The sequence below is a fragment of the Abramis brama genome, assembly GCF_963993115.1.
Source record: "Abramis brama genome assembly, chromosome: 8".
Taxonomy (NCBI): Eukaryota; Metazoa; Chordata; class Actinopteri; order Cypriniformes; family Leuciscidae; genus Abramis; species Abramis brama.
Window position 1 is genome coordinate 24,607,691 of NC_139970.1, and position 15,157 is coordinate 24,622,847.

At 38.0% G+C, this 15,157-nt stretch overlaps 1 long non-coding RNA gene across 1 annotated transcript; it reads right to left on the reverse strand.

The window, feature by feature from the left end:
- Window positions 1-318: 318 nt before the first annotated feature.
- On the reverse strand, window positions 319-11,349 carry LOC311088638. The gene is made up of 5 exons (XR_014607541.1): window positions 11,248-11,349; window positions 11,086-11,156; window positions 8,201-8,301; window positions 8,037-8,119; window positions 319-2,048 (listed from the first exon to the last, which is right to left on the reverse strand). It is a non-coding gene; the product is annotated as an uncharacterized lncRNA (long non-coding RNA).
- Window positions 11,350-15,157: the final 3,808 nt, after the last annotated feature.

The following is a 15,157-nucleotide window of genomic DNA, read 5'->3' on the forward strand; positions in this document are numbered from 1 at the left end:
GCTGTCATTAAAGCAAGAGAGCGACATACTATATTTTGTAATTCATATTTCAATTCAATTTTTACTCTAAATGATATCATTTGTAATGAAAAATAGAAAAATGCAAGAATTTTCACTAGTCTATTTGTGCCCTTTAAAATATCACTTAAGGCAGCCGATATTATTTTAACACTGACGTAGTGATAGCTGGCTTTGCCCAAGTCCGCTGAGTTCAGGATGGGAATGGACATGTTCATTTTTATTTTATTTCTTTGAATGACATATGCAAGCCTTTGCGGGAAATTCATGTTGGAAATTGGATTTTTTTTTTTTGCTTTTAAATACAGTTTAACATCTCTATAGAAGCTGGAATAATACAGACCTCTGGTCATTCTGTAGAAGAATTGAGTGGTTAATACTGAGGCTGAACAGAAGCATATGTGTATTTCATTCATATAAGAGCCCTATCAGACCAAAGACCTGAAACTCATAATCAATGAGTGGATACTGAACATATGGCCCAAGGTTTAGCCCGATCAATGGCTATGCATTTTCCTGCATTGAGGACAGTCGGAGAGACAGGGAAGCTTACAAGTGTGTGCATGTGTGTGTGGCTTTGAGACTTACAAGCAAAAACTCTTTCAAGTGCTCTGATTGGACCTTGGGCAAGCAATCTTTAGTTTTGGGAGAATGGGGAGCTTGGATTCAGTGCCCTCCTTTATCTAATGGCCCAGGTTGGGATAAAATGGCCTTTGCATAGAACAAAAGGTCCACTAATAAAAATTAAACAATGAAGGGAGACAAGCAAGGCCAGTGAGCAGAGCGGTAGAGGGCTGAGTATTTTCTACTCTTCTGTCTATTTATCAAATATAATATCAACATGATTCGTTTTACACTGCCATAAGTGGGGAAAAAAGAAGGAATATACACTACTTTGTAGGACACCTTAGAGAGATATATTCAGGGTTACCAGGGTTGTAATGATAACAGTTTGCAAACTTTTCACTGAGACTTTCCATAGGTTTACAGAAAGGGCTCTAATATACTGTAGTATTTTTCGTTTACCAGGAAATGTTGTCTTTCATGTTTAGGCACATATCTTTGCAAATCTATAAATATTTGTATCATAATGGTGCGCGATACTAACACTTCCTTCAATCCTGGTTCAATATGTAAATATGTATGGTTTTTGAAAGTCTAGACAGCAACAAAACTAAAAACATTTGGAGGTGGGTTGAAATGTGATTCCAATCGGATTTTTACAGCTGTATCTCAGTCTGGATGTTCAGGCTGTTCAAATTGCATTTCAAACTGTCTTTTGCATCACTCTTAAAGTGACACAAAAGGATAACGTCAAAACCCGGTGACGGAAATGCCAGAAGTATTTATACATTCATACATATACATACAATACCAGAGTTTTTCTTGTGCGACAGAGGAGTTCTGCATCGCAATTCGACAGGATGCTTATTTGGAGAGTGAGATGATGCACCTCCATTTAACCTGCATCTGTTTTGAAAGCCTTGTCACATACTTGTCACCTACGTTGTTACCAAAGCAACCCATGCAGATAGGCTGATTATGTCTGGACACACAAATCTCATTTGATCACTTGCAATTAATAGTGCAGACAGTCTGCCTGAAAAGATCTGATTTGAGAAAAAGTCTGATTTGCCTGCAGTCTGAACATAGCCTAAAGAGTGTTAATACTGTGGCTCTGTCTATGTCCGTTTGGTGACACTAGGGGGGCAGAAATTACACACTTCATCTTCAGAGGGCAATACTCACATGGTATATTCATCATTCCAGTTATGGTCGCACTTTCCGAATAGTTCTACCAGAAAGACTCAGAGGGCAGGTGAACGTTTACATGGTATTCATCCCATAATGATTCATGTCAAGTTGTATAGAAAAGTTTTTAGGCGTAGGCCCTATCCTTAGTCCAAATCCTGGGGGATGTAGACTGATCCTGCAGAAGATGAAGGCGGGGCAGAGCCTAACGTCGATGGATGGACAGGGACCAAACTGGTGGTGGTGGGGAAGATGGAGAGGAACGTCAGTGTCATCAACTGCGAACGTAAAACAGAGTGTTCGGTGTTATGTACTTCAGTGTCAAGCAGTAATTAGCCAGACCTATTAGTATGAATGACGTGGCATTAGAGTCTTCCTGGTAGAACTTTTCTAAAAGGGTTTTTTTAATCAATCAATCAATCAATCAATCAAACAATGGCACATTTAAAAACAACACAAGTTTTACACTCCCAAAATTACAAAACGTCAATACACATAAAACACAATACTCATCACTATTCAGTCTCCAAGCATCTAAGGGCAATTGTATGCAACAGAGTAGAGATGCATCTTCAACACTGACTTAAAACATTAAATCGAGTCACAGGAACTAATATGTAGAGGGAGACTATTCCAGAGTATATAGTCTTAAACCGAAATTTTGGGGCATTTACAAGGAAACTGAGACTATCTTAAAGGTCTAGCAGATGATGCTGTAACAGGCTGGAAGTATATTCTTGAGCAATTTTCAGATCAATGCTTGGTTAAGTCTAATATAAACATTTTTCCACCATTATGACGAGCAGAGCAGGTTAATCAATGATAGCATTTTCATTAGAAAATGGTTCCATAACCGTTAACCGTACTCAGCTGAAAAAACTATAGAGAGCCTAAGTCCCTCCCCTCCGCTTCCGGCTCATGGGACCTTATTTCGGAAAAAATATGTATGGTAGTCAATGGCGAGAGACAACTTATCTTTTTATTCCGTTTGAACTGTGCCCTGAATTACACATATGATGTTTGTCAATTTAAAAGATAATTATGAAAGTCAAGAAAGTCACAGTTTGTGATAAAACAGAAGAGTAACATTTAGTTTTATGTGAAAATCGCTCAATGAACTACATCTCTCGTCTCGCACTATGTACGTCACAAGATCCGTTGCTCGTATGTGTGCAGTCTGGTACAAAACACTCAGGCATGACGGCGTAACGTTACGATTATAACGTAAGACTATAGAAACAGACAGACGTTAGCTTCAGTAAAGTTAGCTTCATTCATTGAGAGAAAAGGTATGACGTCACATGTGCGCCTTTTGGGTTTGTAGTCTCTGTAATTACGTATTTTCACAGTCTTATACCTCAACAGTTTTACATCAAACTGTGACTTTCTTGACTTTAAAATGTATCTTTTAAATTGACAAACATCATATGTGTAATTCAGGGCACAATTCAAACGAGATCAAAATATTTGTTGTCTCGCGCCATTGACTACAATATTTTTCCGAAGTAAGGTCCCATGGTGGTCCACCGGAAGGGGAGGGACTTAGGCTCTCTATTCACTCAGAAATTGCCAGTAAATGTCAAAAATAATTACATCAAAAATGGCAAGTTACACATTGAATTAAATGTGAGATTAAAGACTTTTTTTCTTGTAAAACATATTCCAATAAACTTTTGTATTTAACTTATTTAAAATAATTTTTTTTCTGTGCAGGAAAACTAAGCTGGTGGAACAGCTTTAGTGATGTGGCGACTCGCTAAGGTAAATCCGGTGTGGCTAGGTAACTAACTCTAGCTAATATTTGGTTGAAGTTACAATATCAATCAGTCAATATATTAACTAACAGATGAAGTGAACAGGAGAAATGCCTGAAAATCACACTCCAATGTTTGTTTACCAATGAACACGTCATCACAGACATATTTGTTTGTACATTCTAATCCTGATTTCAAACCACACTGGGGAAAAAAAAGCCCTTAACTGTCAAAAACAGTAACTGTTCGACTAGATGGAATTATGTTTATATTTGTGTATGTGTGCATGAGAGAGAGAGAGCAGAGCAATAACAATAAACATTAATTGTGATGTGATCCCGTGTTTCTCTTGCATTGCACATCCATGGGAATGTGTTCTCCTCTCATGCTGTATGTTGAAGTGGTTGTACTGTCGTAGATATGCAGAAACTGTGAATGCAAATGAACCCCCTGCACCTGTACCTTCCAATTACCTCCCAAGAATTGCATTAAGCCTCTGGAGCCGAGGCTCACTGGAATAACAGAATAACAGATGAGATGGCAAAATTACTAACGTGCCTGGCAGGAAATTGGAAAATGGGAAATCTGTCTGGTGAAAGTATTCAATTACTGTGCTCCTTTTCCACACGTTCGGCCACGTTTCTGAAACATGGTAATTTCCGCTTTTCTCACCGCCTCTTGTGCTGAGAACAGAGCCTACACCAATCACAGATTATTATTACACAGATATGAATAATACACACTCAAGTTCATGGCTGCACCCTCAGCTCTTTTCCCGGCTCTGCTGTTATGCTTTAGAACGATGATGAGTTTAAGATAAAGAAGGGTGGAATTTGGCAGCATAAAGGACGACATCAGGCTCGCCCGCACCTTTAAAGTCAAATAAGAAATCTTTAATCTAATCGCACACTTAGGCTCAGTGCAGGCGCACATAAACAGACACCCTCCCTCTACCCTTCCAAGTCAGTTCTGCCGTACCCGATCCCCCGGTTCCTCTCTTTTCAGCTGGGAGATGCTATGTGTCTAATTCCACGTTGTTATTGATGCTGGCTGCTCCCCTCGATAAGAGCAGGCGGAAAAATCAATCACTCCCATTAGACGCTGAGAGAGTGACAAGAGGGCAAACCCTGGCAAGGGCCCCCACACACCCCCTCACTGCATTTGCTACTGTGCGCTTTGCTCTTTTACTGTATCTTTCATTTAATTGTCTCTTTTACATATCTGTTTGTCTACCTTTATCATGCCTTTCCCCATTTCACACTTTTAAAAGCTCAGCTTGTGTTGAATGTATCTTTTGTCATGTTGGTTTATGATTTTACACTTAAATAAATAAATAAAGTGAATACAAATATATCTAATAATAATAATAATAATAATAATAATAATAATAATCACAACAAATAAAATACCAACGATAAAAATAATAAAATAACAAAAATAAATAATAAACGCAAATAATAATCTGTACTTTCAAATTGTACATGTGCATTGTTTCATAAAGAGGTTATGAAACCTATATCTTTTCAGATGTCATTATATTTAATGATAAATCATGAAAAGAAGACATACACTCTCACCTGATGGAATTTCTGCACAATTTGCTCAATCAACACAAAGGTTAATAATGTTAAAGTTCTCCATTCACCCAAAACTCCAGCTTCTGTTCACAAGAGAGGGTCATGATCTGTGCCGTAATGGGAATGATCACCACCCACAGCTGCAAGTTTAGGGCAGATCAACTGTCTACCGAGTGCACTTATTTTCAATTCAGCCATCGTCGATAAACAGTTTGCAGGAAACAAAGGCACCTGGATCCATCATGTATTGTAATCATGCTGCACCACATGCACTAATAAGCATTTGGATGTTTGTTCTTTAAAGCAGACGCTGACTGTCCAATAAATGGGATTGTAAATCTAAGGTTTTATGATGATGCAGTTTAAAAGCGTAAAACAATTGATTTGCAAAATTCGAAAAGTTTTATCAGCACGCGCGCTATTTACAGCCTGAAGTCCAAGAGCAAAAAGTCTCTACAGAGGACGTAATGACATTCTAAAACCTCCAAGAAAATCGTGAACTGATCCGTAAAGACACACCTGAAGTCAATAATGAGCGAGGGAAACAGGACAAAAGAATAAAAGAACGAAACTGTGATTCATCAAAACAATTTTAGCAAATAAATAACGGAGCAATCTTCGAGCTAATGGAGCCCTTTCACAGTCGAATAACTCAGCACACACACTCCATTAACTAAACTCAATACCAAGATCATTACTATCTGATAGACATACAAAAGAAGCACCCCATAGCCAAGCCTCTCAGTCCACATGGCGATTAATTACTTTAATTCACCTAATGTTAAATAACAATATATGCGAGTGTATGTCCAGCAGAGCCAGACTCACAATAAAGCAGCATTTCTAAATTGTCTCTATGATGATCTCTGCTCAGATTGATTATCTTATCAGCATTCACTTGCTTCACAAGTTAAATTATTTTCCTATTAGGCCCAGTCTACATTTAAATCTTATTCTGTAAAGAGCAACATCTAAAGTTAATGTGCTTTTTCTTTCCTGAAAAAAAAAAAAAAAAAAAAAAAAAAAGGGGTCTGATTTCCTAGCAAGCCCCAATAAAGCATGTGTTTGTGCATGTATGATAAGTAACAGGATACCAGTGTTTGGGTCAGCATCACTTTCAATGACCCCCATTTTAGATATGCTCTACAGAGCTGCTTTATACCTGAATTGAACTCATTTTTTATTTAATGATCTTTAAATATTACTGAATAAACACTGAACTGACCTCATCTGAACAATGACACTATTTTCTTTTTAGAGCTGTTTTACAGCAGAATTGAACTCTGTTTGCATCATCGAATCATTATTTTCCTGTTTATCCCTGTAAAGCGGCTTTGAAACTATCTGTATTGTGTAAAGCGCTATGTAAATAAAGGTGACTTGACTAGGACTAGAGTGACACAGAAAGAGTTTAAACTCTTGGCAGCCATCCCTCTTCCTTATTCTCTTTCCATCTCTGTATTTCCCCCGTACTGATCCCCCTTCCGATCCTGAGCTTGAGGGTAAATCCTGCTTAGCATTGCCATTCAGTCCTGCACATGAAATCCATTTCTTGGCTCTCCACTCTCTTAAGGGTGAATCTGTTCTAAAAAAGCACTCAAGTATTGCTTTTCTCTCCTCTCATTCATTTACCTGCTGTCAGTGAAACTAAACCTTTAGTTCAGGGGTGTCGCTAGACCCTTTTTACCAAGGCACGAGCCCCTGTAAAATATTACAGATACATCCTTATCTGACAATCGAGGTTGCCATAGACCGACCTGCGAATAATTTCCCTTGATAATATTTCAGCAAGTCATGTGTGTTTTCTATCAGATGCTTAGAATCAGAACTAGCGATGCCAGAATCTGAATGAATCACTCTTCTGATCCAATCAGCAAAAATGACTAACTGTCCTCAACTCAGTTTGATTCATTCAAACAGTTCACTTATGCAGTGAATCGTTTGCAGCGGTTTCTCACACCAAAATATTAACGGGATATTTTATAAGATAGAAAAAAAATTGCGCTGGATGAGCGCTTCTATCTTTTATCATTTGTCGGAGGTGAAGCAGCTTTTTATTGCTCATGCATATTATGAACAACGCTGTACTGCAGGTAAAGATTTATTCCATATTTATATCCATATATCCACATTAATCAAACAAATAAAGAGTGTCAAAATATGTGGACACTTTTTTTTTAAAGTCTAGAAACACCCATGCTTTACTCTAATCACTCTGAAATTAAAACTAAAAGCAAGGCCTATAAACCACTTCTAATGTGTGAACTTTGAAAACACAAATGAAAAATAGACCACAATGATACGATCTTAGTTTTTTTTACTTAAATGTATTATCAATTAAATACATTCTGTTTATATATGTTCTATATTTTTATTGCTTTCATAAACACTGCATATATTTCGTTACATAAAAATATAAATGTCAAAATAATAAAAAGAGGAGGACCTCTGATATTAATCACATAATTCTCTTTCAATTGAGAATAGTTTTGCCTCCATAAGTCAGTTATAGAACAATACTGCCATCTTTTGGAAATCTGTCTGAAACGCCTCTATTCTAATACTGTACTTGAGCTAGGAGCAATATTTAAGTTACAGAATAATTGTTACAGTTAAGTTAAAAATATGTTAAACAAAATTACTGACTGAAAGCTCTCTCATTTTTTTTGGTAACTGTGACTGTCAAATATGACAAAAAGATATTTCCTTTGTGTGCATTGTGTGATTAATTAGACCATAAATTAGTATGTGGAATATAGCCTTAAACTTGGTTCCACCTTAAACCCTGGGTTATGAAAGCCGTAGTCCAGAACAGGGTTAGCACTGCTTTTGTGGGAATAACCTTGAACTGCAGTGCCAAAGGAATGACAATGCTGATACAGTATTACAGTGAGTTGTTTAGCAACAGACAACCAATCAAAAACTGAGTGCTTACCTCATTAAATATCCATGTGAGTTGCAGAGTATAGTTGCAGAAACATTCACATAGTTATCTTAGTTGTTGTTTGGATTCAGCATCTAAGGGAAAAAATTAAGAATGTACAATGATGACAAACTGTGTTTAAAAAGTGACCTGACTATCCAAAAATAATAACTAACCCATGGTGTAGTGGCTCGCAATCATGGTCCTGAAGTACCCCAACAAACTGCATTATGGATATCTCCATTATTAACTCATCAGATCCTTAGTAGAAACCTATCTGAAATGAAAGTTAAGGGAAACACAAAATGTGGCATGGTGGGATTACTCCAGAACTAGGGTTGGGAAACAATGTTAGCAGCAGTGAAATGTGGATTTATGTGGAAATGTCACGAATTATAGCCTGGTTTATGCGAACTTCAGTACTCTAGCTTTAGTTGAAACTAGATTTAAGGACATAATTTATTATTAAACAACTAAAAGCCCATTTTCATAATTTGGTAAATCACAATTTTCCTTCATGTCTTCCCCCCCCCCCATAATTGTGACTTTTTGTCTCATAATTTCTACTTATCAAAATTTCAACCTTTAATGTAATAATTTTGACTTTTTAGGTCACAATTATGACTTTTTATTTTGATAAGTAGAAATTATGAGACAAAAAGTCACAATTATGGCAAAAAAGAGATTTTTCCTTTATGTCTTTTTTTGCTATAATTGTGACTTTTTGTCTCATAATTTCTACTTATCAAAACAAAAAGTCATAATTATGACCTAAAGAGTCAAAATTATGACATTAAAGGTTGAAATTTGTTATTATTATTAGATAAAAAGACATAATTATGACATAAAAGATTAAATTATTTGATCAAAAAAAGTTAAAGAGTAAAGACATTTTATGTCATAATGATGCCTGTTTGTCACATTATTTCAACTTTTTTATATCATAAATATTATTTACCAAAGCAAGATTTTTCTTCTTATAGGGCTTCCATACAATTGTTTACCTAAACAGTGTGCATCATTTAGAAACAATCGGTCAATTTGCAAAAGCCGTTGAATACACTGTAAAATGTGATCAGTTGAATTAAAGTCCCATTGTATATTTATCCCTTAAAACTCATCTTTGATTTTTTCCTGTGAATTTTTTTTATTCATGCCTTAAAATAGCTTGAATGTAACTCTTCACCCTTGCTTTATTTACAGATAAATATGCAAATGAGCCCCGCCTCCACTCACTCATACAGGCTGGTCTACAAGTTGTTTCAAAATGGTATCACGTTTTGCCCTCTACACTGTCGTACACATAACTGTAATTAATGTAAGCCTTTGGCTAAAATACGTTTTCAAACAGCTAATAATGTGTTTCTAATGTTAAACATACCATATTCCCGTTCTCCATCTGAGTCAGGCAACTGCCTTCTAAAAATCAGCATCCTTAGAAACCCTTTGAACAACTTAGAACGTCAGTGGAGTAAGGCATATTGTTCTTCATAACATTGTAGTATAGGCTACATCATATAATTCACCAGCAATTTTGCTAAATGTTCCTGATTTTTCATATCAACAGAAAAATATACAGGGATAACCTGGCTTCTCTTGAGACTGAGAGAATAGTTAAAGGAGACATATCATGCTTTTAAATTGTTCCTTTTTACATATAAATCATACATTTGTAGTCTATATAAAGCGGAACTGCAATGCTTGGGTCTGAATTCCTCATTATTATAGCTCCACAGGCCCCTTTTCTGATGTGCGTCTGAGAGCAACTCGTTTTGGTGCGGTCTCTTTAAATACAATTGAGACACTTCATACCCCGCCCCCTCTCCATGTTACAGCGGTTCAACTCCACCCCGTTCGGCCATTTTTGTAGTTTGATAGCAGAGATACGATTATCTAACGGCACAGAAACTTTTTATTCACACGTTATTAACAAAATGTCAACAACGGAAGACTTGTCCAGCCAGCTTTACATGTTCGAGCCAGAGTCGGAGCGAGATGAAAATGAAGACGACGAAACTGTAGAACAACGTCTTCATATGGATGTATTGCAATGGTGTGTACTGTATTTACACATGAAACTTTGGTCTTCCGACCTTTTACCACCGTGTCGATTTATTTTGATTAATATGTGCGAGGGAGAGAGAGCAAGACAGCGTCTAGTTTGGAGACGGTGATGTCTTGTTTACACTTTCGCCTGGCTCTGAAGAGAGAGAGTGAGCGCGCGCGCGACCGGGTCTCTCTCTCTCTGCTCGTTCTTTCAGTTAAACATGCGCCCTGTCACGCGCGGCAGTTCATCTACATTAGACGGTGTAATGAAGCGTGTATGAGGTGTGATTTGTGCATTTACTTTGCAAACTAAGCAATCATCGTGTCAATCGTCGCGTACCTTGCCTTGACCAATGAAGTATGATATCGTGCGTGTGGATAAACGTGCGTGTGGATAAACGTGTGGATAAACGTCTGGATAACGTACGTGTGGATAAACGTGTGGATAAACTACTGGATAACTTACCTGTGGATAAACGTGTGGATTAATACTTAGGCTATATTCTATTATCTTTATGTTGCCAGTTAACAAAATAAATTAATTTACACTGAATCACATTTTAGATTGGCTTTATTATGCTCTATTAATTTAATCACTTGTTTAAATTTCCTTTAAAGCTTTTCAATGCTCTGAACTGAAGGGTTCAACAAATAACAGGTGATTGGTATCACTCAACCTCAAATACTAGATTACACTATTCAAGTGTAGAAACTCAAAATGAATAGTTAACGAAACAATATCTTTACAGAAATACCAGTAAAGCCTTATAAAGTGTCAATTTCTTGAAGTACAAATTATTACAAATGTTAGGGCACACTTTCGGGGTGAAACAATACACTTTGAAAGCAAACAAACAGGGTAGTGGCACCCTACAAAAACAAAACCACTGTCAGAATTTTCATCATGTGTATTAAAGCACCATTTCACAAAAAAAAAATCAAATATAACATACACACGACATTATGCACCTCATTCACATTTGTTTAGCACATACACATTACATTAACAACTTACCGAACTCTTTTATAAAGACTTCGTAATGCTGGTCACGTGCATCAATCAAACATCTCCAGCCATCTCGAACTCTAACCACCAAAATACACAGTATACATACACAGAATGAAACGAGCATAGCCTATTACACCAGATGAAGTGATGATTATTACATTTACTTACATAGAACATCGATTAAATCAAGGATGATAATCATCTTTGCACACGACTGAATGCGTCTCTCACGCACTGCTTTAGCCGTCTTTCTCTGTATCGCGCTGTAATGACGTCATCATAAGGGCTCGCTTTTCTTAAAGGGGAAGTACTCTCTAGCTTATAAATTCAGATACCACCCGGCTACATTTACTATTGTACCTTTTTAATTTTGGATATGATCATATGATCACACACACGTTTTCATGTTTTTGTGGGTTGGGCAACAGTGAAGACACCAGTATGACAATAATTAGTATAATTATATTTACGCAAGATTTAAGATTTTAATATAGTAGGACTGCAACAAGTTTTAGCTATATTACTTAAGGCTGCCAGTTAGAAAAAGGTAAATCAATAATTTAAATCTTGCAGTTGGTATTTGACAGATGTTACTGCCTACAGTAATTTTGTACATTTAAACATGTCTAAATGAAATGCCTAGTTTAAAAAAAATGTGTTAAAGGGGATGAGATCTGTATTGGGGTGTTGGATTTTTAACAACATCCCAATATAACCAGCCCAAACAAACAACACTCATTTACAGATTATCATACAAATGAATGAGGGCATAGTTATATGTGAACACTCAGAATTAGGGATGGGGCCGATCCGATCCAGTATCGGTATCGGGACCCGATACCAGCGTAATTCACGTATCGGATTTTCCCGATCCAACCTGCGGAGATGTCCGATATCCATGAGTCATGTCTGCGCTTAAGCTATCAATTGGTTAACTTTTTTTTAAATTTTTTTTTTTTAAATTGTTAATAGTATTACCACCAATATCACCGACTAAATACTAATAACATTATTTACAAAATATAACACGTCAACAACTATCGGTTAGATTGCATTCATTGTTTTTTTTACTGACTTGACTTATGTAACATAGTCTTTCAAATAAGCTGGAGAACGTCTCTCTCTTGCAGACCTTCTCAGATTTGTAGGTTGGTTAGTCTCTTTTTCTACAACAGTCAATTCTAGCGATTGTTCTTTCTCAAAGGCAGACATCTCCTTGTCTGCAGGTGCATTGACAACATCCGCACTAGGCAATGCAGAAGTGTCACCATCCTGTTCACTCTCTGTAGGTAGTACAATCTCAAGCATCTCATCTGTACTGCGATTTCTTATTTGGTCCACATGTCTTTTCACAGTTTGTCCATGCCCCAGAGCAGTCTTGTATGAAAGAGGTCCTGTACAACATTCCACTACTGCAGGAATCCATTTGGGTCCACCAGCATAGTTCCTCACGTACACTGAATCTCCAACTTCAAAACTTCTGAGTTTGCAACTTTTATCATGGCCTTCTTTTTGTTTCTGCTGTTTTTTCAAAACTTTGGACTTCACATCAGGAATGAGTAAGTCAAATGTGGATCTTAACTTCCGTGACATTAGCATTTGAGCAGGTGATAACCCAGTTGTTGCATGAGGAGTGATTCTATAATTAAATAAGAATCTTGCTACTCTTGTCTCAACGGTGTCATCTTTCATCTTTATCATCCCCTCCTTGAAAGTTTGAACAGCACGTTCAGCTAGGCCGTTTGAAGAAGGATGATAAGGAGCTGAGGTTACATGTTGAATGCCATTTCTCTCCATGAAAGTTTCAAACTCGTTACTGGTAAAACATGTTCCGTTGTCTGACACTAACATTTTAGGTAATCCATGTGTACTGAAACACATTCTCAGTTTCTCAATTGTAATTTGGGAAGTGGCCTGCGTGACAGGATAAACTTCCATCCACTTGGAATAAGAATCTACCAGAATTAGGAACATTCTTCCCAAGAAGGGCCCTGCGTAGTCTACATGAAGTCTTTCCCAGGGTGAGCCTGGCCACTCCCACGGGTGCAAAGGAGCTTGAGCAGGTGCCTTTCTGAAACTTTGACACACCTCACATTTCTGAACCACTCTACATATTCATAATCCATCACATGTATGATCGGGCCAGTCCTTTCATTCTGGACATGCCGGAATGAGTCTGATGTAACTGTTTCAATACAGCCACTCGACCTTGCGATGGTATGACGATTCTCGCTCCCCAAGTCACACATCCATCTTTGACACTCAAAGCATCTCTCCTGTGATGGTACGGTAACACATGTGGCTCTACTTTCTCAGGCCAACCCTTTAAGATGTACTCATGTACCATGGAGTGTGTTATGTCATGTGATGTCCACTTCCGAATTTGTGCTGCACTTAATCGTCCATTAAGTCCATCATCAGCACTTGATCATTAGTGTCATCAGGTTCTCCCTCACCTGGCACTGGAAGTCTACTCAGCGCATCAGCATTTTGATGGTACTTTCCTGGCTTGTAAACAATGTTGTACTGATATGCTTGTAACATCACAGCCCACCTTTGCACTCTGGGTGATCCCATTTGAGGAACTGCTTTTGTTTCATTAAACAAATGGATCAAGGGCTTATGATCAGTGCAAATTGTAAATGCACGACCATACAAATACTTGTGAAATCTATGGATGCCAAAAATCACAGCCAAGCCTTCTTTGTCCAGTTGTGAATAACGTTTCTCCGCAGGCATTAATGTCCTAGACATGAACCCAAGGGGTTTCTCCACACTCTCTCCTTTTATACGCTGCGAGAGCACTGCACCAACCCCGTAGGGTGAGGCGTCACAAGCCAAAATCAGTTCTGAATCTGATGAGTAATGCGCTAGCACCTCTGCCGATTTTAATAAAGCTTTAGATTTTTTAAAAGCTTCTTGCTGTGGCTTTTTCCACATCCACTGAACATCTTTTCTCAGCAGCAGATGTAGGGGGGCCAACAGCGTTGCCAGGTTTGGAAGGAACTTGTTATAATAGTTAAGCAGTCCCAGGTATGCTTTAAGCTCTGTGACATTCCTTGGTTCTGGTGCTTCTTCAATGGCTTTCACTTTAATTCCCAGAGGATGTAGACCCTGGGCATCTACTCTGTGGCCTAAATATTCCACCTCATCTGCCAGGAACACACATTTTACTCGTTTCAGTCGCAAACCAGCTTCTTTCAGTCTCGACAGCACTTCATCCAGTATCTTCAAGTGACTTTCTTGGTTTACGCCAGTCACCAATATATCATCCAGATAAACAACTACTCCAGGAATACCTTGCAACAATCCCTCCATTGTTCTCTGGAAGATAGCAGGAGCTGAAGCCACTCCGAAGGGTAGACGATTATATGTGAATAACCCTTTTTGTGTATTCACTGTCAAGTATTTCTTGGAGCTTTCATCCATGATGATTTGTTGGTATGCGTGACTCATGTCTAATTTTGTGAACTGCTTTCCTCCATCCAATAGAGCAAAAAGATCTTCCACCCTGGGTATTGGATACTGTTCCAATGTTGACACTCTATTGACTGTGAGTTTGTAGTCACCGCATAATCTTATACTGCCATCTGGTTTCAAGATAGGAACAACAGGAGCTGCCCACTCTGAATACTTAACAGGTGAGATGATCTTGTCCCGTAGCAGTCGATTAATCTCTTCCTCCACCTTTATTTTCAGGGCATATGGCACGGATCTAGGTCTGAAAAACCGTGGTGTGGCATCAGTCGGCACGTGAAGAGTAGCAGTAGTACCCCTTAATGTCCCAAGCTCCTCTTTGAATACTTCCTCATGCTTGGATAGCACCTGTTGCAATGTCATCACCTCCGACTGAACCAGCTTTATCTCACTCCATTGTAGTTGAATTTCTTCAAGCCAGGCTCTGCCTAGTAGGCATGGTCCTGTTCCTTTCACTATGACAAGTGGCATTTTCTTTTCCTGCTGCTGGTATTTTACTTGTACATCAGCCACACCCACTATCTCTACTGGCTCTCCTGTATAAGTTCTCAACTTGATTTTTGTAAGTCTCAATTTGGGAGCTTCTGAATCTTTCCAGATG